Source organism: Corythoichthys intestinalis, chromosome 15 (assembly GCF_030265065.1).
Source record: "Corythoichthys intestinalis isolate RoL2023-P3 chromosome 15, ASM3026506v1, whole genome shotgun sequence".
Lineage (NCBI taxonomy): Eukaryota > Metazoa > Chordata > Actinopteri > Syngnathiformes > Syngnathidae > Corythoichthys > Corythoichthys intestinalis.
Genome location: NC_080409.1, coordinates 23,186,887 through 23,207,685, shown reverse-complemented (window position 1 = coordinate 23,207,685; position 20,799 = coordinate 23,186,887). Strand labels below are relative to the sequence as shown.

General features: G+C 38.5%; 1 protein-coding gene across 2 annotated transcripts in view; it reads right to left on the bottom strand.

The window, feature by feature from the left end:
• The window catches only part of LOC130930733 (leucine-rich repeat and fibronectin type-III domain-containing protein 2), a 189,129-nt gene that overhangs the window by 40,110 nt on the left and 128,220 nt on the right, over positions 1–20,799 (bottom strand). For both annotated transcript variants that reach the window (XM_057858798.1, XM_057858799.1), the window contains exon 3: positions 12,259–12,375. The gene's annotated coding sequence lies outside the window, so the exon portion shown is untranslated. The remainder of the gene's footprint in view (positions 1–12,258; positions 12,376–20,799) is intronic.

Below are 20,799 nucleotides of genomic sequence, written 5' to 3'. Positions count from 1 at the left end.
CTGTTGCTATTGCCCATGAGAAAAGTCTTTATCGAATTCACGCACAGTGATTATGCTGCACATGAGGTTTCACCACTGCATCTGTGGTCACTTGTGCAGCCAATAGTGACTCAGAGAGCATTAACAGACAGGGCAGAAATAGTTGTTGGCATGCAGAGAATAGCGCAGATAGCCATGCTCTCTAGGAACTTGGGGGATGACAAATTTCTGTTGCAGCTTCAGATAATAGCTATTGATTTCAAGCAATATTTACAACTCTATTTTGGGAGAGGGCAAGGGTCAACTTCAAAACATAAATGGATTTTAAATATTTATGTAAAGCTTGGTTCATGTTTTTTTTTTTTTTTAATTTGACGTCTCTGCACCAAGATAGGTGAACTGGTGTAGCGAAGCTGTCGTTAGCAAAACACCCTGTGCAGGTGCCAATTTGGTGGTTGAAAGTTGATGTTTTTTTTTTTTTTTTCATGCCACTAAAGAGGTGGTCGAAGTTCCAACGGAAGGTAGTCTGCCATGTGTCTGCAATTGAGGTTTAAATTAATTATTTTTTGGTGCATCTTACTGTAATTCGTTTTTTCGGTTAATACTATATGTTGCAATAGAGTGCACTACCATAAACATGGTGACTGTTGGTTATTTTTATAGCGGTGTGTTATTATATATTGGATTACAGCACTTGATAGAAGGATAACTGGGGGTCATGGTAGTTTTTACAGTCAATGCCCGTATGTAACTGCCTTCACAGAATAACAACTTCTTTTGCATCAAGAATAAGACTCTTCTTTCACGAATATATGCTACAAAATAACATTTGACCTCTGCATTTCACAGTTGTTAACAAATCTGACATAGACTGAATCGTGGGGAGCCTCCTTCAGCACCTGAGAAGGAACTCAAGGTACAGTATCAGTGTTTTGCTCAAGGACAGCTATAGGTTCAAAGATGCTGGGGGTGGATAGTCCATTGCTGCATCCTTTTAAGATGTCAACAATTGATGGAGCTGACGTTCTTGTTTTGCTGTTGTTGTTTTGTTTGTGTATGTTTTTCCCCTGAATGGCAAATCATATGTATAACAAGAGAAGGGCTGAAAATGAGTACAAGATGATATTCAATAAAAATGCCTTAAATTCAATTTGATGAAAGGCACCAGTGCATCATCACTGAAACTGAGCAATTGGTCTTTTTTTCCTAGACTGTTGCTGATAATGTGTGGGCCTTTCAGTAACCTTGAGAATCTGCCAAGAAGCAATAAAGCTGTTATAAAAAGTTTGTTTATTTGTCACCTATTTTATTACCCATGTAACTCACACTAAGGGAACAACAGCACAGTGTCAAGATTAAAAGTGGCCAGAGCTAAACTCTATAGTATCTTTGTCTCAGTAATCTCTTAGTTCCTTGGACCTTTCTTTGTGTTTACTATAAATTGTGTCATCTGTTACAGTTGTATTCCTTATCATAAAAATGTAATACATTTTTAACTGGAAATATTTTTTGATCGGCATGTTACTTGGTTAAAAAAGGAGTCAATGTCGACAAACTCCAGCTCATCACCAAAACCTGTGAATTGCGAGCTAATGTTACTTTGGCCCCGGAAAAAAAATTAAAGATGTTGCTTCGAATTGTAAACATCCCAGGAACCAACAGTGCTCAATATGGTCATTTTGTTCATCAAATTGCCAAGCTCATCACTATTTTACCTGCCATGTTCGATATGATTTTTATTCTCTGCTCAACCTCGAAGATTTTTCACAGATAAACATGTGTTTTAATTTTGTGGTCTGGGCTAGAGCACAACAATGACAGACAAAAAAATCACTTAGCATTTTCTGCTTTCAGGCATTAAATAATGACTTTATGTATTCAATTTAACTTTGAAAATTTATTCTGTAACAGTGTAACCGAAACTCTTCAACAACAAATGAGACTTGATTTAGTGATTGATTAATGTCCAAACCTGAATCTTAAAGGCCATTTACAAAGTTAGGCGCCAAAAATATGACACATTTCATGTTTGCATTTACATGGTTAGGTCTTGGTTCCATCTGCATTCGAACTATGTCGCAATAGCGTACTGCACGAATGCTAATTTTAGACCGTGACGTCGCCATCGCAATGTGGAAGTGGGACATTGTAAACACACCCTCGCATACAACTTATGTTATTCCTGCTTGTTCTCTCCGGTAATCTTTCATAAAAGAACATGCCGATCAAACACTGCTGCTTTGGAACTTGTAGAAACGACTCTAGACATTACGACATATGAAGGATGTTTTCTTTATACTACGTTTCCCGAAACCAAAGACTTGGAGGAAAAAATGTAAAGAATGGATGTGCGTGGATGTCCAAAAGACCAGTTTAACACCAGCAAGGTGAAGCCATTCACATTTCATATGCAGTAAACATTTTGTTGGGGGCCATGGTACTACACAGGTCGAAGAGGTAAGCCATTTTCATATTTGTACTTATTTTTTAGCATGGCGTTTGCCGTGCTGCCTCTGTCTGACAATGAATGATCTAGAAAAAAAAAAAATGGTATCTGGCTGCTACTTTTACCTTTTCTGTTGTAAAAACAACTTTAGTAAAGGAGAAGTGTAAATAAATTATGGAATTAAGATTTGTTATTAATGAAAAAATAAAAATTGTTCGTTGGCAGTTACTGAGTAGCATTTGCGATCACTACACAAAAATAGCAATGTAAATTGGCCCAAGAATGGTCAGAGACATAAGACAACCAGAGGATATAATATACTGTATAAGAAAGACAGGGCATATGGAGGTAAAGGGTAGATTGTTGAAACAGTAGAATGTCATTGTCAGTGGTGTAAGGCAATGCACATAAGAAAAAGGTGTCGATAAAAAAGCTAACTGTGGTCTTTTTCAGACGTCGACAATCAAGCAAACAACAGCAACAGCAACAAATGTTTAACCGAACATTTGTATGTTCTTCCATATCTTTACCAGTGAATTTGGCACCAGGGACATCATTTTAAGACAGAATTGGTAGGTTTAGCTCAGTAAACATTTTGTTCGTACACTATTTCCATTCATTTACTATTAGGGACAAACGGGAGGTTGACCTGCCTAGCAACAGTTGCTAACGTCATGAATATGAATGTGCAAAGTGACGTGTTGCTTGCGGTACGCCATTCCGCGTGAAAACGTGTGCAGTGCAGTTTTACAAGGCGACAGGCAACAATGCACTTCCTTGACAACAACCTCCTCAGCTAGGAAGACAACATACCCGCCCACTCGAAGCAATGGCGTCCACGCAGTTTTTTTCTTTTGATTCAAAGGGCACAAAAATAAATAAAATATATTTATATTGTAAATATTATGAAAACAGTTAATTAAAGCTGACATTCCACCATGTTTGCTGTTTTGAATGTTTACTAGCAGCGACGTGTGTTAGTGCTGACGTTGAATAGTTCCGCTTTGGAGGCCGGCATCAAAAGTTTGCGTCTTCGCCGTCACTGTGTAAAGGCGAAGTCGTTCTGCAAAACAGTAGTTGCGTCTAGGTGTCGCAGCGTCACCATGTAAACGGCCCCATAATTTCCATTTCGTTGCATCGAACCCCTTTGTGATTAACAGCATTGACTGCGCTATATTATATATATTTGACTGGGAGGGGGCAAATGAACACATTAATATTCTGTCCTTTCCAATCAAAATGGGATTGTTCATCTAGCACTTTCAATGGCAGGCAATGAGTTTAAACACTATATAAATAAATGTGAATTAACATGACGGAGGTTCACACAGAAAATAAACCAATAGTATAGAAGAAAATTTATCGTTTGTTGCTCCTATTGTCTGACTCTCTGTTAAGTGATCGAAGTCTGTATTAACCCGGCTGATCCTGACAATTTTGAATAAAATAAACTCCATTTCCCTGGTAGATTCCATCTGATTTTTTCACCAACGGTCCCTCTTTTTGTAAACCATTTCCCCCCTAAGGTATGGCACCTACTTGCCACTGCCTACTCAAACCCCTTATCTGTTTTTCTTCCTCCCAAAAGTAAATTTGAAACAAGAAAGGATCATTTCAATGTCACAGCAGCTTTGTCCCTGGGATAAAAGGAGACAATAAGCCCTGCAGTGACAGCAGTAAATGATGCCAATTTTTCTCGTAGAAAGGGGGATCAAGAGAATGAGAAGAGGAAGAGTCTGGGCAGATGGCTTAAGACCCTAATCCAACTTTGTACATCAGAATGTGTCAATTTTTGCCAAGTTTTTGACCCACTCTCGTAATTTATATAATTTAATCATTGCTAAGCCTGTCACGATATGCAATAATTCCATTTATTGCACGGTAAATGAAAATGAAGCCGGTAATTTTCCCGCTGTGGTTTATCGCCTCACGTGCGTGCGTGCATGCGGGCGCATGCGGCAGATGTGTGGCGGACGTGCTGTTAAGGAGAATTATAATACTAAGGGGCTGTGAGATATCAATAGAACCATTATGTGGCAAGATAACAAATATTAATAAAGTTAACAAAAAAATAAATCACATTCATGAGCAATTATCGAAAATAGATCGAAAATTACAAACATTTGCGAAAGCATTACGGAAACAGCTGAATGGGGCTTTGACATCACAGCCAGGAAACAAAAAGTCGAGGCAGGTGCCATTGTTGTTTATCGACAAGAGAGTTGCGTTCGTGTTTTATCAAGGAATTGCTAAAATGGTTCAAACCTGTCATGCTATGTGGGGTACAAATAGCATTTTGTCACAATGTAGTACCCATAAGTTCCCGAACGCGAGAAAAAGAGCTGGACAACGCAGGCAATGAGTGAAGTTTGTTCGTGCATAGAGGGCTAATTTTGCAGACACAGCCTCCGGCACGGTTTTGTGTGGTGCGCATTTTATACGAACTATGGACAAGTGAAATCAGGTTTTGCTAAGAAATTGCAGCTGAAAGCAGATGCGGTGTCCAACATACATATGCAGCCACCTAAATATCCCGAGATATCAAGAAAGAGGACGATGACTACGATTGATGAGACCACGCGACCTCCCCAGGCTAAGCAAAGGAGGGGAGCAGCCAAGCTTGAAATGGCCAGAGTGAGTACTCTTTTATAATAAAAAACATATCATGCATTGGATATAGGGCTGGACACATGTACAAATTATCGCTCGTAAAATATATACAACAAATCCTCTAATCCCATTCATATTTGTGTCTGTTGGCAGAGCGAAAACCTATGATAGCACAATAAATGATATTTATTCTATACATTACTTTATTTTGCGGTCACGGAGTATGAGCTTCACAAAAAGAAATGCAAAACAAACCATTCGGTGTTTCCCACACGATCTGTTGCCGGTGTCTCATCAGTGTGATTGCTCCCCTCAATGATCGTTTCATTAGGCTGCATTGGCTTTCGTTTGGGCTCAAATTGATAACCCAAAACACCAAAGAAAGGTTCATAACTCTCCTCGTCACCATTAGAAGAACGTTCGTTACGTTGGATTCGTCGCTGCAACTTGAAACAAAATTGTTCACCATCATCGCCGCCATTCAGTACTAAGCACTGAGCCGGGTGTTTCCTACTTGTGACGTCACGCACACAATATGCTAGATTTCCGGGATCTCGGGCACCGGTCGTTTTTAGCTTGACAATCGATCCAAGTTTCTATCATTTTCTTGGTGTTGCGATGTGTGTAATTACACTAAGTGGCATGATATGAATCAAAAAGGCATGCGTTAAAGGATAAATGATGGAATATTAGCATTTTCCCAGGTGTTGAAATACTCTTTAAAAGTTTGGCTTCCTTGTTACCAACAGCGCAATATGCTGTGACGAGGATTCATTCTGTTTTATTGACTTCTGGGTATGTTCGTTTTTATACATTTGAGTTTGCGTGACCATCATTCAATGGGGAGAGGCGGGGCCGAGTGCACTGTCGGCGTACAGCAATGAGCGAGCAGCAAAATGGACGGAAAATGCTGATTTCCAAGCCAAACACCACAGCCCCAGTATGGGAATGTTTTGATTTTAAACCAAATGAAAATGGAGAGGCAACCAAAAAGGATGAACCAGTCAGCAAAATGTGTTTGGAGGTTGTTTCAACAAAGAGGGCCAACACAACAAATGTACATGCTCATATGAAACACTATCACCCTCTTTAGTTTTCACTGATTGGTAAGAAAACTGCATCGTAACAAGAGGAGCCTTCCTTGTCACGACAATCGACAATTACAGAGGTAATTGCTTGATTTGAGAAATACAAACGAGATCGCGCAAAATTGCGTTCCCTCACGAAAAGTGTAGTCCGCTGAACATTGCTGAAGAAATGAGACCCTTTTACCTCTGTTTAATGTTGTTTGACACTTTCTAGGTTCATACCTCAGGTCTTAATGCATAAATCCGATTTTTCGTGTTTTTCCCGACTCAAGTGATACATTAACTTGACGGTCTGAACGTGGCAGGTCGCATAGAAGTGGACCATTTCAAATCATATCTGGGCCATATTTTTCCAGAATGTGGCTGGCAGTCTGAACTTTCAAGTCTCCTGAATCGGAATTCATCCAGCAATGCCGTTAGCAAAGCAAAAGCAGCAGGCAGGACGGAAGTGGTGTAGCTGTGCAGCTTCTAGCTTGAACTCTGCTTTTATGCAGAAGCGGGCTTGACCACAGTCACATAAAAAACAATAAATGAAAAAGATAAGCCTGACAATTTTCGATTTTCATTCTATGCGCCGAATGAGCAATATTTCAGTATTGCTTAAATGGCCGAGACGGGGCAAATTGACATACCCAAGTCACGTCACGCACACAAGTCAAGGCTTATGTGTGTGCGTGTATGCATTCTATCAGTCCATATAAACTTTGAATAAAAGATTAAACGGGGATTATTAATGTCTGTTATTTGTGTCATCTTTTTGGAAATCAAAATATGATCACCCTGGAATGACATACAGCTAGCATGTGTAATTTGTTTTGATGCTTCTGTGCATGCGGGTCACTTTGCTGAGCGCATCTCGTACTGCGAATTAATACGCATGCGTGATACTTGAATGGGCTCCATGGACAAAGGCAGTCTGAACAGGCACGCCAAAAAAACAGACATGACAAAAATCAGACTTGTGCATTACGAGCTGCAGTATGAACCTAGCCTTAGTGAAGCCAATTTTTTTGTTATTGCTACATAATTAATGTAGTTTTCGCTTGTTGTTGATGTGCAATTGTTTGTGTTACTACAACTTTATACCTGTGTGCCTAAATGCTTAAGTTATTGAAGTGCAATTTTATTTTGTCTTGAAAAAGACATTATATTTATTCTGTGTTTCAGTGCGATATTGATATTGAGTAAACGTTTATTGCGTTTAAATGGGTGTACTTAATAACACTTACTATTATTAATATATACTGTATTCTTACTGTATTATTGTAAATTGGTTTAAAAAAAATTGTGGGGGGTGGGGCGCAATAATATCGCATATCGCAATAATTTATGAGAGAATCGCCCACTAAAATTTGTTATCGCGACAAGCCTAATCATTGCACAAAAATGCAATGACAAGTAAATGGGTAAGATTAAGAACGTCAAATTTCAAGTAGAAGACTTTACACTAAAAATAATTATCCACACACATTTAGCTTGAATATACCATACAACAAATAATATTACCATGACAAAATGTGTCACTAACACTGTTATTAAATAAAAATAACAGTTTAAACAAAGATTCTGTATTTGAAAACTAACAACTGAAACACCAAGCCTTTCCTCCCATAGAAAAAAAGGACTAGGGATCTTTGTACAACATTGAGATCCAGTGGAATTATAGATAATGGAAGCTGCCATAGATTAGAACTAAATGTGTGGTGCCGCTGTTTCTAATTCATGCTGCAATTTGAAACCACAGCTAATTATGTCAAGAAGAGATGGAAGAAGCCATGTTTGACAAAAATGATTTACAATCAGACAAATGTGAACAGGATTTACAATATTAATAATATGTTATTAGATCATGCAGAGTCTAAAAACATCAAGTGGCCAGTCAACAATGAGACCATTTGTCAAAAAATGATAAGTACAAACCACTTGTCTTATATTATTCAATATACTTTGTTAAACTAGACTACACTGTAATAGGCACCAGATGCATTTTCAATTTATTTTCGATCTAATACAGGGTTCGGCAACCCAAAATGTTGAAAGAGCCATATTGGACCAAAAAAAAAATATATATATGTGTGAAGCCACAAAAAATTAAAAGCCTCATAATAGTCCCTTTCAGACTTATATCCTTGTAAATTCCCATGTAAGGTAACACGAGATTTACCCGTGTCATGTCTTTAAGACAAGGAGAGATGTCCCGGGAAATACCAAGGGTGGACACTTTCAGACTTGTCCGGTGTTGACAACTTGACGCTCTCTGTGCGGGGAGGGCGGCTGGCAGGATTTAAAAACCCTGACATTACTTAACTTTTGGTGGGCAACAAAATAAACCACACATTTCCAAAACGATGGACTGTCTCTTCCTCGTTTGTATGATTCAGTAGCGATCTAACTTCTTTATGTTTCTAGTTTAATTTTGCTATTTCCAGTTTGCCATGTTGATAATTGCGATTTTTGTTGACCGCTTCTCATCTTACTGTGAAGAAAGAGGAAATGACGATCCACCCGCCATGATATTTACATCATCAGTCTTCTTTCTGTGACCCGGGAGTTAAACGCCTGCTTTCACATATGCTGCGTCCCGGGTAAGTCCCGGACATTGCCGTAATTTCCCTAAAACAACGCGCACTTTTTTTCCCCCCAAAATCAACTTGTAAAATCATAGTGAGCATTATACACGGGTACAGGGATGTAGACAGAAATATATATATATATATATAATATATTAGGGCTGTCAAAATTATTGCGTTAACGGGCGGTAATAATTTTTTAAAATTAATCACATTAAAATATTTGACGCAATTAACGCACATGCCCCGCTCAAACAGATTAAAATGACAGCACAGTGTCATACCCACTTGTTATTTGTGATTTTTGTCTCCCTCTGCTGGCGCTTTGGTGCGACTGATTTTATGGGTTTAAGCACCGCGAGCATCGTGTGATTATTGACATCAACAATGGCGAGCTACTAGTTTATTTTTTGATTGAAAATTTTACAAATTTTATTAAAACGAAAACATTAAGAGGGGTTTTTATATAAAATTTATATAACTTGTACTAACATTTATCTTTTAAGAACTACAAGTCTTTCTATCCATGGATCGCTTTATCAGAATGTTAATGTTAATGCCATCTTGTTGATTTATTGTTATAATTAACAAATACAGTACATATGTACAGTATGTTGAATGTATATATCCGTCTTGTGTCTTATCTTTCCATTCCAACAATAATTTACAGAAAAATATGGCATATTTTAGAGATGGTTTGAATTTTGATTAATTACGATTAATTAATTTTTAAGCTGTGATTAACTCGATTAAAAATTTTAATCATTTGACAGCCCTATTATATATATATATATATATATATATATATATATATATATATATATATATATATATATATATATATATATATATATATATATATATATATATATATATATATATATATATATGTAACATAGTTAAAAAAAGAGTTTTATAAAATCCAGTTAAATTGAGAAATGCGTCATCTTGTGGTGCAACCGCGTAATTGCAGGTGCACTTGCTGCAAGTGGTTGTGGGAACGTATCCACTTCAGTCGTCGTGGATTAGTTCTCAAGGTAACATGAGCTGAAGTCTGTGGGCAAAGTTTTCATGATTTAATTGAGAAATAAGAAAATTCAAGTGGCTGGCTTCGTTTAGTTAGCGTATGTGAGTCTCTAGGTGGTATCAGGGTTCATTGTTTTCTGTGTATATTGCACCGTTTTATCCACTACATGAGCGAAGCCATTCACAAGTATTGAGTTGCTAAATGCTAACGCAATGCTATTTTTCTAGATGGTTCTGTTGCCCACGTGACGTTGCCTTTTTCTTTTTCCCCTTGCTGCAAATGCATAGGTAGGTTGCAGAAGTTTGTGAAAACATTATTTTCTATTCAATTTGCAATTGCTTAGTGTAATATGAAAAAAAAATAATGCTCTATTTGTTGGAAACTACAGTGTATTTTTGTTTATTATAAAAGAAATGTACCACTATACGATCACAGTATTGGAAGTGAGTCGTCGTGGATTAGTTCTCAAGATGGTTCTGTTGCCCACGTGACGTTGCCTTTTTCTTTTTCCCCTTGCTGCAAATGCATAGAAATTGTCAACAATAAAAAAGCTGTCAACACAAGCCACAAAGTCTCCTCGGTTCCTTCGTGAAGGCATCCCAGAAGACAGCGTTACATTGGTGCCGTGACCCGGATCGGCAGCGAAGGTTTCGGGGGGTGAATGTAACGGGTGCACGCAGGTCCATGTGGAGCGTGGAAACCTCCCTGCCGATTCCTTCATGTAAGATCGCTAGCGGCTGTGCCGTTGGCTCGAGCTTATTGGTGTAGTGGTTACCGATCTTGCCTGCCGAGTGGAAGCGTCGTTGGCGCGCGGGTTCGCGTCCCGGCCTAGTCAGAGGTGGGAGCGGAACGCGGGGCGGCGCTGACACAGGGGTTACAATGGTGCCGTGTACCCGGATCGGCAGCGAAGGTTTCGGGGGGTGAATGTAACGGGTGCACGCAGGTCCATGTGGAGCGTGGAAACCTCCCTGCCGATTCCTTCATGTAAGATCGCTAGCGGCTGTGCCGTTGGCTCGAGCTTATGGGTGTAGTGGTTACCGATCTTGCCTGCCGAGTGGAAGCGTCGTTGGCGCGCGGGTTCGCGTCCCGGCCTAGTCAGAGGTGGGAGCGGAACGCGGGGCGGCGCTGACACAGGGGTTACATATATATATATATATATATATATATATATATATATATGACCATTACGGTATGTGATGTCACCGTTTTGTTTCGGTAATACTTCACTCTGATTGGTCATATGATTTTGTCTGTATTAAATTCTGGTTTTTTTCACTCTTCATAAAGCTCAGAATTTAGTTTCTTGAACTCATTTAAGTCAACGTTTATTGCAGCTCCGCAACTCGGCCCATAACAAACGTAACACAACACAGACTTCCTGTGTCTGTCAACTATATCTGTCCCTCGGGAAACTCAAACCCAAATAACAATAGTTCATATTGTTACAGTCTAGTGTACAGCGATGCGCTTTCCAATTTCCGACGCAAATTCTCACTTTTATTTTACCGTATCAATCCATGGAAGAAACATTTATTCATCATGATGAAACGAGCAAGTTATACAGCAGCCTTTAAAAGAAGTCACATCTGTTTTGTTTTCTCCTGGATTCTGGTAAGTTGAAGAAATTGTCAGATCATATTATTACGTTACATATTGTCAGTTTACGAGAATGTTTTGAACTACCAATGTGCTATGCTGGTGCTGTGTTTCACCAGTCAGTAAAATGAAATTTCTGTTTCTGTACACGAGCTCTGTTTTCTTGTATTCTTCCATTTATTGGTGCTAAAATTAGGGTGCACGTTATACACGGGTACAATAATTTCCCTTAGATTTTACAAGTAAATTTAGGGTGCGCGTTATACACAGGTGCGCCTTATATTCGGGAAATTACTGTATACTAGAACCCGGTAAATGTCCGTGTCATCTCTATGTCAGTCGAACCGGGAAATTGCTTCCACACAAAGGGGCTAGCCGTTTAAACCCTGGGAATTAACGTGAGTTCAGGTACTGTATGTGTGAAAGGGGCTAATGAAGGCAACACATGCTGTATATATCTACATTAGCTATATTAGCCTACTATCAAAATGACTATAAATACATAATGAGCCTTCATGAGTAAATGTTTCTTTTCCCTGCAGTGCATCCTATAGAGAATGACCCGCCACATGACTACTCTGCTGTATGATGGCGCCTCAAGTTTAACTTCATTACAATATTAATGAATTAGAAGAATGTTTGTGTCATGTTTGTCCTCCTAACCATACCAAAACAAATTATTTATTTTCCTTCCTTATCTTTTTCAATTTTCAAACATTTTTGTAAAAGCACCAGGGAGCCACTAGGGCAGTGCTGAGCCACCGGTTGCTGACCCCTATTCTAATTTCTACTGGGTGGTGTAATTAAACATATTAATAGCACTTCTAAACAGGTTGCAGTACATTTTGACACAAATATACCGCAGTATAATAAAATAATAAGTATAAAACAATGAGATAATTTTGTAATAAAGCATGAAAAAAAAAACAGTATGGCACTCACAGTGATCGTAACTTGATTGGTCCACTCAAGTATCCAGACACATATTGGTCATGTCAAAGTATGAGGCAGATTGTGTTTCTTGTCTTTGTCAAGTCAAGCTTCTCTCTGCTGGGTCAGCTGAAAGATACAAAGTTCAGAAGTGAAAAATAAGAACTTCAATAAATTTTGTCGCAGTGTCTAAACAAGTAACGAAGCATTTCTGAGATCCCTAAGAATAGGGAAACAATCATTTGCATAAATATGATTTTTTTGTATGGGTTAGGAGTTGCATTACTGTTTTTCATGGTTGTACTTTGTTTCGAGCATTTTTGTGTGTGTGTGTGTGTGTGTGTGTGTGTGTGTGTGTGTGTGTGTGTGTGTGTGTCACATAACTAAAGGATAGGATGTGAGAATTCCACCCTGCCCTCCCCTGAAAGCTGATTTCTCATTAAAAATTGAGAACCTATGTCAGAACAAATGGTTTCACAGAACACAACATTTGTCTCTACTCTTAATAGGCAAAATTGTCACATTTTATTCCTGATTGCACGGGCGCAGTCAACAAAAATAGGACTCCTAGCTATGGTTGGACACACCTTTGAACACATCTTAAGATCACGAACAGTGTTCAGTTATTATTCACATTTGTGCTCCTGATGAGGGTGGGAACCTCTGGATACGTGCCGATATGGTGCGATATATGATACCATGCTCCCGATAATGATTATCTAACAATATGTCGAAACAACACTAATTGATTTGTGTTTCAGGAAATCATTCCATGATTTTCTATGATACAGCTTATAATTCGGAAAACAAACTATTTCTAAATGGAAAAACCTTACAGACTATCAATATTTCATTGTAACATTTCTGTTAATACAGCATTTCATATAATACAGCAACACTATATTATTGCAACATTCTTGTAAACAAATGAATGTTTTTCTTAACTCAATATACTGTGTTACAGAAAAAAAAATGTTTCTTGCTCGTAATCATTTTATTTGTGTTGCCTGGGTCCAAACTAAATGAAAAAGTGCCACTAAAAAGGGTAAAAGTTTTGGTTTGCTAAAATTAGAAAGTTTATTGAATTGGATTTAATTGACGAAACAAACTAGGAGATACCACTTGGAACAAAATACAGTGGTACCTCTACATATGAAGTTAATTCGTTCCAGGACCTTGTTTTACAAGTCGAAATGGTCGTATGTCGTGCAGGATTTTCCCATAGGAATACATTATAATTCCATGAATTCATTCCACATCCCAAAAACCTACACTAAATCCTTTATAAATACTGCTGGTTCTATTACGAATCGGGTTCTTAATCGGGTTTTTTGCTGTACCTGAACGCACCGCGTGGCTGGCGTGACTGAAAGAGGGAGCGGTGAGCTTGAGTTTACTTTCGTTTTCAATGTTTTCTTGAGAACACCGTCAACTGCGGTAGGCGTTTTGGGTTGGATAAGTTGTGAAATAAATTATAAAAACGTGACGAAGCTGGCGATTTCTTTGGCGATGTTACCACAATAATAATTGTCATCTTAACTTATAAAGACTGGCGAACGGTGGTCGGAGGAGGACCGTGGAGATCTATTGTTGAGCCAGTTCACGGATGCGCACCCCACGCTCATATTTCTATGATTTGCATCTTCATTTAGAAGGTAAGTGTCACATTTTTCCTTGTTTCACCACCTGTACCAACCTTTTGGAAACCTGTGTTGATTTCTCACACAAGAAAATCCACCGTGTGTTCGTCTGCGGTGCTGTCATGTCGTCATATTTCGAGCAGGTCGTCGTATGTAGAAACCCAAATGGTGAGTCAAATTTTCCGTCGGATCTCGAAAAGATCGTGTGTCGAAGCAATCGTATGTCGAGGTGCCACTGTATGCGTTACATGGTGTTATCAGCCATTGACAATGATAGACATCCACTTCATTGAAACTGGAATTAGGGGCTTTGAATGCTCATGTTTAATTTTTCACTAGGGGCAAATGAACATTCCCTCACCGACAAAATGAATAAGGCTGTCAGTGGCAGCCAATATGTTAACATTAGACACTAGTCTAGTGGAAAATTACCATGTACCATAAAATCGGTAGCAACTTGTTGGTACCTTTATTAAAGAGAGGCGTCTATATCAATTCTTGATGTGAGTATATCGATAACCTTTTGAAACAAAGTATGAAGAGATACAGTATCACCATATCATTACATAGCCACACCCCTGCTCATAATCATCATAGAATAGCCATCATGCACACCATATTAAAAAATGAGGGTTCCCATAAATGCACTTGGCACCGGAACATCCAAGGCAACAGGATGATGAAGGTGAAGAGAAGGGCGGACCAGTCAACTGATGACCAACAGGTTGAGTGTTGGTTTTGATGGTTTAGTTGTTGGCAAGGCAAGACAGCTTTATTTACTGTGTATAGTATATTTTCTACACAAAGCAACTTAATTACCTTCGAGCAGATAGAGTATATAAAAAATATGGTTGATGCATGTGCACCTGAGTCTGCAGTGTAGGGTGTTTTTCAAGATAGACTTTTCCTGTTTCCTTTAGCTGTCACACTTAGCCTTTGCCAAGTCCATATCTGTCTCTATCCTGGAAACACAGGATGTTAAATGGGATTCGAGAGGCTGCAAGCTTTAGATATTGTTTGAGGGCGAACAGGCATGAAGCTGTGAAAGTTGAGCCGCAATTCAGACAGTTACAATTTCACGCAGTGTAATTGAGACGTAGGTATCGGCGTACAAGCCACATATTGTAGGTCATCAATATCTGTCACTCTAGATTATGGGCAGTGTGATGGAGCGAAACATGACACATACTTGAAAATTATTCATTCCAACTGTGTCAGAATGCTCCCATATTTAATTTTTAGCACCTTAAATTGAAGATATTGCATAACAAAAATAAATAATTTAAACAATTTAAAACATGTTGTAAGTAATACAATCACAATCTAATGTGACATGTTTGCTCACCTTTTTAGTAGTAGTAGTAGTAGTAGTAGTAAAAAAAGGTGGTATTGCTTCAAATTGGGATCAATCATGCATGCTTAATTTTTCATCTGCTATGGGCAGGTATCCTAAAACCTTTGTCCATACCGTTTAGCAGTGGAGTGCCCCTCATTAGTCTGAGCTGCACTTTTGAAAGATAAGATTTAATATGCAGCAAGGGCTGACTTTGTCTTGCCTTTCACAAGTATCCGTGCTGGGTACAGAACATGCATATTGTAATGTTGTCATTATTATGCCTACTAGTGTAGCAACTTAAATCACTAGATCATCAAAGGGCTAGTGTGATGTTCCTCTCAATCAGATCCAATCTCTCTCTGCAAACAGACCCATCGTGATAACGTCACGGGCTGCTGTGTATACCTTGACACAGTCCATCAAAAGGGATTTGCACATGGCCCAGGCTGTAAATGAGGTGTCTTGAATTTTGGTGGTCTGATGACATGCTATTCATAACGTTCATGCATGCCGTTTGCTTTGTGGTTTGATCTGCAGTAAGTGCTCAGTATAGGTATATAGGTATAAGATAGATATGCACATCTGTTTTATTTATTTATTTGTGGGGGGGCATTTAAATGTTGGATTGTTCTGGGTAAAAAGTCCTATAATGACACGTAACATCAGCTCTCTTTGTCTCCCCCCCCCCCCCCCCCCCCCAGGTTATTGTTTTCTACTTTTTTGTATTGCTAATAAAAACTATTTTCCATTGAGTCATCCATCAACTACAACCTTTTAAGATAAAAAAAAAATCTAGCTTTTGGGGACTAACATGGCTATGTGATAAAAGTGTGATTCATCAAGATTAATTAATTGCACAGCTCTAATTAAATAGATTGCTGCTTCATTTTTTTTTTTTATATATATCAACTCCCAGCCGTACTATACAGTTTAACTGGTGCATTCACCGAACCCTTCGGAATTTCATAATAAAGCCATTTTTTAATGAATTCATAACAGAGCAAGCTAACATCTAAGTGAATTCCTGTTCAATTTTTTCCCCAGATTTCTAATTTACTACAAATCTTTATGCCTTTTGCTGTTGGTTTTCATGTTGGTAAATAAAATCAAACTCATTTCATTCCACACTGTTCCTTTTTTTTTTTTTTTTTTTTTTTCACATTCTCATTTTATTTTCACATCCTTGCATATTATTGCATACTGTTTTCATGGCGTAAAATGATGCTTTTTTTCTTTTCTTCTTTTTTTAAAATTATCATCGGTGTTCATGCTGTCTGTAGGTCTATTATACTTCCTAATACCAAGTGCCAGTCAACCTTCCACTGAGCAAACCGATTTCTCCTCCCATTAGATAGAGGGCTAGCATTTTAACGAAATTGAATAAAGCCTATAAATTGAAGGCACACCAGTCCAAAACCTGGTCTACAACACCGCTTTGCCTAGATTTATATATATATATATATATATATATATATATATATACAGTGCCTTGCAAAAGTATTCGGCCCCCTTGAACCTTGCAACCTTTCGCCACATTTCAGGCTTCAAACATAAAGATATAAAATTTTAATTTTTTGTCAAGAATCAACAACAAGTGGGACACAATCGTGAAGTGGAACAAAATTTATTGGATAATTTAAACTTTTTTAACAAATAAAAAAACTGAAAAGTGGGGCGTGCAATATTATTCGGCCCCCTTGCGTTAATACTTTGTAGCGCCACCTTTTGCTCCAATTACTGCTGCAAGTCGCTTGGGGTATGTTTCTATCAGTTTTGCACATCGAGAGACTGACATTCTTGCCCATTCTTCCTTGCAAAACAGCTCGAGCTCAGTGAGGTTGGATGGAGAGTGTTTGTGAATAGCAGTCTTCAGCTCTTTCCACAGATTCTCGATTGGATTCAGGTCTGGACTTTGACTTGGCCATTCTAACACCTGGATACGTTTATTTTTGAACCATTCCATTGTAGATTTGGCTTTATGTTTTGGATCATTGTCCTGTTGGAAGATAAATCTCCGTCCCAGTCCCAGGTCTTGTGCAGATACCAACAGGTTTTCTTCCAGAATGTTCCTTTATTTGGCTGCATCCATTTTCCCGTCAATTTTAACCATCTTCCCTGTCCCTGCTGAAGAAAAGCAGGCCCAAACCATGATGCTGCCACCACCATGTTTGACAGTTGGGATGGTGTGTTCAGGGTGATGAGCTGTGTTGCTTTTACGCCAAACATATCGTTTTGCATTGTGGCCAAAAAGTTCAATTTTGGTTTCATCTGACCAGAGCACCTTCTTCCACATGTTTGGTGTGTCTCCCAGGTGGCTTGTGGCAAACTTTAAACGAGACTTTTTATGGATATCTTTGAGAAATGGCTTTCTTCTTGCCACTCTTCCATAAAGGCCAGATTTGTGCAGTGTACGACTGATTGTTGTCCTATGGACAGACTCTCCCACCTCAGCTGTAGATCTCTGCAGTTCATCCAGAGTGATCATGGGCCGCTTGGCTGCATCTCTGATCAGTTTTCTCCTTGTTTGAGAAGAAAGTTTGGAAGGACGGCCGGGTCTTGGTAGATTTGCAGTGGTGTGATGCTCCTTCCATTTCAATATGATGGCTTGCACAGTGCTCCTTGAGATGTTTAAAGCTTGGGAAATCTTTTTGTATCCAAATCCGGCTTTAAACTTCTCCACAACAGTATCTCGGACTTGCCTGGTGTGTTCCTAGGTTTTCATAATGCTCTCTGCACTTTAAACAGAACCCTGAGACTATCACAGAGCAGGTGCATTTATACGGAGACTTGATTACACACAGGTGGATTGTATTTATCATCATCGGTCATTTAGGACAACATTGGACCATTCAGAGATCCTCACTCAACTTCTGGAGTGAGTTTGCTGCACTGAAAGTAAAGGGGCCGAATAATATTGCACGCCCCACTTTTCAGTTTTTTATTTGTTAAAAAAGTTTAAATTATCCAATAAATGTTGTTCCACTTCACGATTGTGTCCCACTTGTTGTTGATTCTTGACAAAAAAATTAAATTTCATATCTTTATGTTTGAAGCCTGAAATGTGGCGAAAGGTTGCAAGATTCAAGGGGGCCGAATACTTTTGCAAGGCACTGTATATGTGTATATATATATATGTATATATATATATATAAATATAAATATAAATATAGGTGGAGGCTGTGAAAAGAGGCCCCTGAAACAGTTCAGCACATATTGTTAGGGTGTAAGATACTGGCAAGTAAAGAATACATGGAACGCCATAACCAAGTAGCCGGTATAGTGTGCAGTAAAAATCTGTGCAGAGTATGGACTGGAGACCCCTATATTGCAATAGGAAACACCTCCCAAGGTAGTGGACAATGGGAGGGCTAAAATTCTGTGGGACTTGCAGATACAGCCTGATAAGATGGCCGTGGCCACCCAACCGGATATTGTGATCATGGATAAGCCGTTGTGATCGATGCAGCCATCCTCAACGATGGCAATATCATGAAAAAGGAACACGAGAAACTAGAGAAAAACCAAGGGCTCAAGAAAGAGCTGTAGAGAGCCGGGAAGGTGAAAGCAACAGTTGTGCCCGTGGTCATAGTAGCACCAGGGGCCGTGACCCCAACACTGGAGAAGTGGCTCCAGCAGACACCTGGACAAACATCAGACATCTCCGTCCAGAAGAGCGCCTGTGTCCACTCGCCTTTATAACAGATGTACTGTATCTCTGTGCATATCTTACCCAAAATACAACAAGAGACACATAATTGCCACTAAAAGAAAGCAAACTTACCGAAATATGTGTGGAGCACAAAGCAACAGCATAAACGTCTCACAACTACTAATTCTCCGACTATTAGAAGGAATAACATTAGTATGGAACGGCGCTGCGCTGCCCCCAAGCATGCGTTAATTGCGTCAAATATTTTAACGTGATTAATTTAAAAAATTAATTAACGCCCGTTAACGCGATAATTTTGACAGACCTAATATATATATATACTGTATGTATATATACATATATACATATATTTATATTTATATATACTGTATATATATATATATATATATATATACTGTATATATATATATATCGAAATACGAAGTTAGTTCGTTCCAGGACCTTGTTTGTAAGTCGAAATTGTCGTATGTCGAGCAGGATTTTCCCATAAGAATACATTATAATTATAGTTCCACAGCCTGATTAGCCTACAGTAAATCCTTAATGAATACTGCTGGTACTATTAAAAACGGCAATTACATATAGCAAAAAAAAAAATTAATTATAAATAAAAATCAGAATAATAATACAGTATAATAATAATAATAATAATTCCTGGAATAATGTAACGAATCTGGTTCTAATGTGGTGGACGTGTTTTGCGTGCTTTACCTGAACGCACTTGGTGGCTGAGATGACAGTGAGATAGAGGGTGCGGTAGAGATTTTACTTTCTCTTTTAGTGTTTTTTTTGTTGTTGCCGACTTGGAGTCAACTGCATCGGACAGTAGGCATCTTGTGTTGCACAGTTTGTGAAATAAATGATTAAGGGTTAAGGGTTTCTTTGGCGATGTTACCACAATAATATTTGGCACCTTAACTTATAAATACTGGCGAACGGTGGTCAAAGGAGGACCATCGAGATGATAGAGATTCTATGGCCGTATTGTCGAGCCAGTTCACGGATGCATACACCATGCTCATATTTTCCATCTTCATTTCAACGGTAAGTGTCACCTTTTTCCTTTTTCACCACCTGCACTAACCTTCTTGGAGCCCATGTTGATTTCTCTCACAAGAAAAAACGCTATTCGTCCGTATTGCGGGAAAACAAACTGCGCGCACTGTCATATATCGTTGTATTTCGAGCATGTCGTCGGACGTAGAAACAAATGGCGAGTCAAATTTTACTTTGGATGTCAAAAAGATCGTGTGTCGAAGCGATCGTATGTCGAGGTACAACGGGATCATATTGTTTGTATTCAGCATTTGTAGATTATTTTGAGTGTAATTTATTTGTATAGTTACTGTACATAGATAATCCTAATTTTACACTTTTTCAGTTTAATGACGGTTTAAAGTGGGCAATCGTCAGAGCGAAGACAGCATATCGGGTGTATAAGCCGCACCCATCTTATTGGGTGAAGATTTCGGTTAAAAAAAAAAAAGACCTACTGTATATGTGTGTATATACCTACTCACTCCACTAAAGCATAATGAATAAATAAGACTTAAAAAAAACATACATTATCGCCTCTGTATAAATTGAAATTTTAACAAGCCGCACGAAACTACACTTAAATTAAAAAAAAAAAAAAAAAATGCTTCTCTAAGTGATTACAAAATATTTACTACATCATCCAAATTGTGGCTGTGAAGAAGATTATATGCTAATACTATAAATGCCACGTTTGAAAAGTAACCATTCTCTCACCCACTGAATAGAGTGGTGAGAAGGTTGACATTGAAAAATCCCCAGTAGACTCGCTACTAGATAAACTTTTCAACAGAACACCAAAGCTGTCACATCATTTGACAGATCACACAACATGATATAATACAGGTTATTGTATCGCAGGCCTTATTATT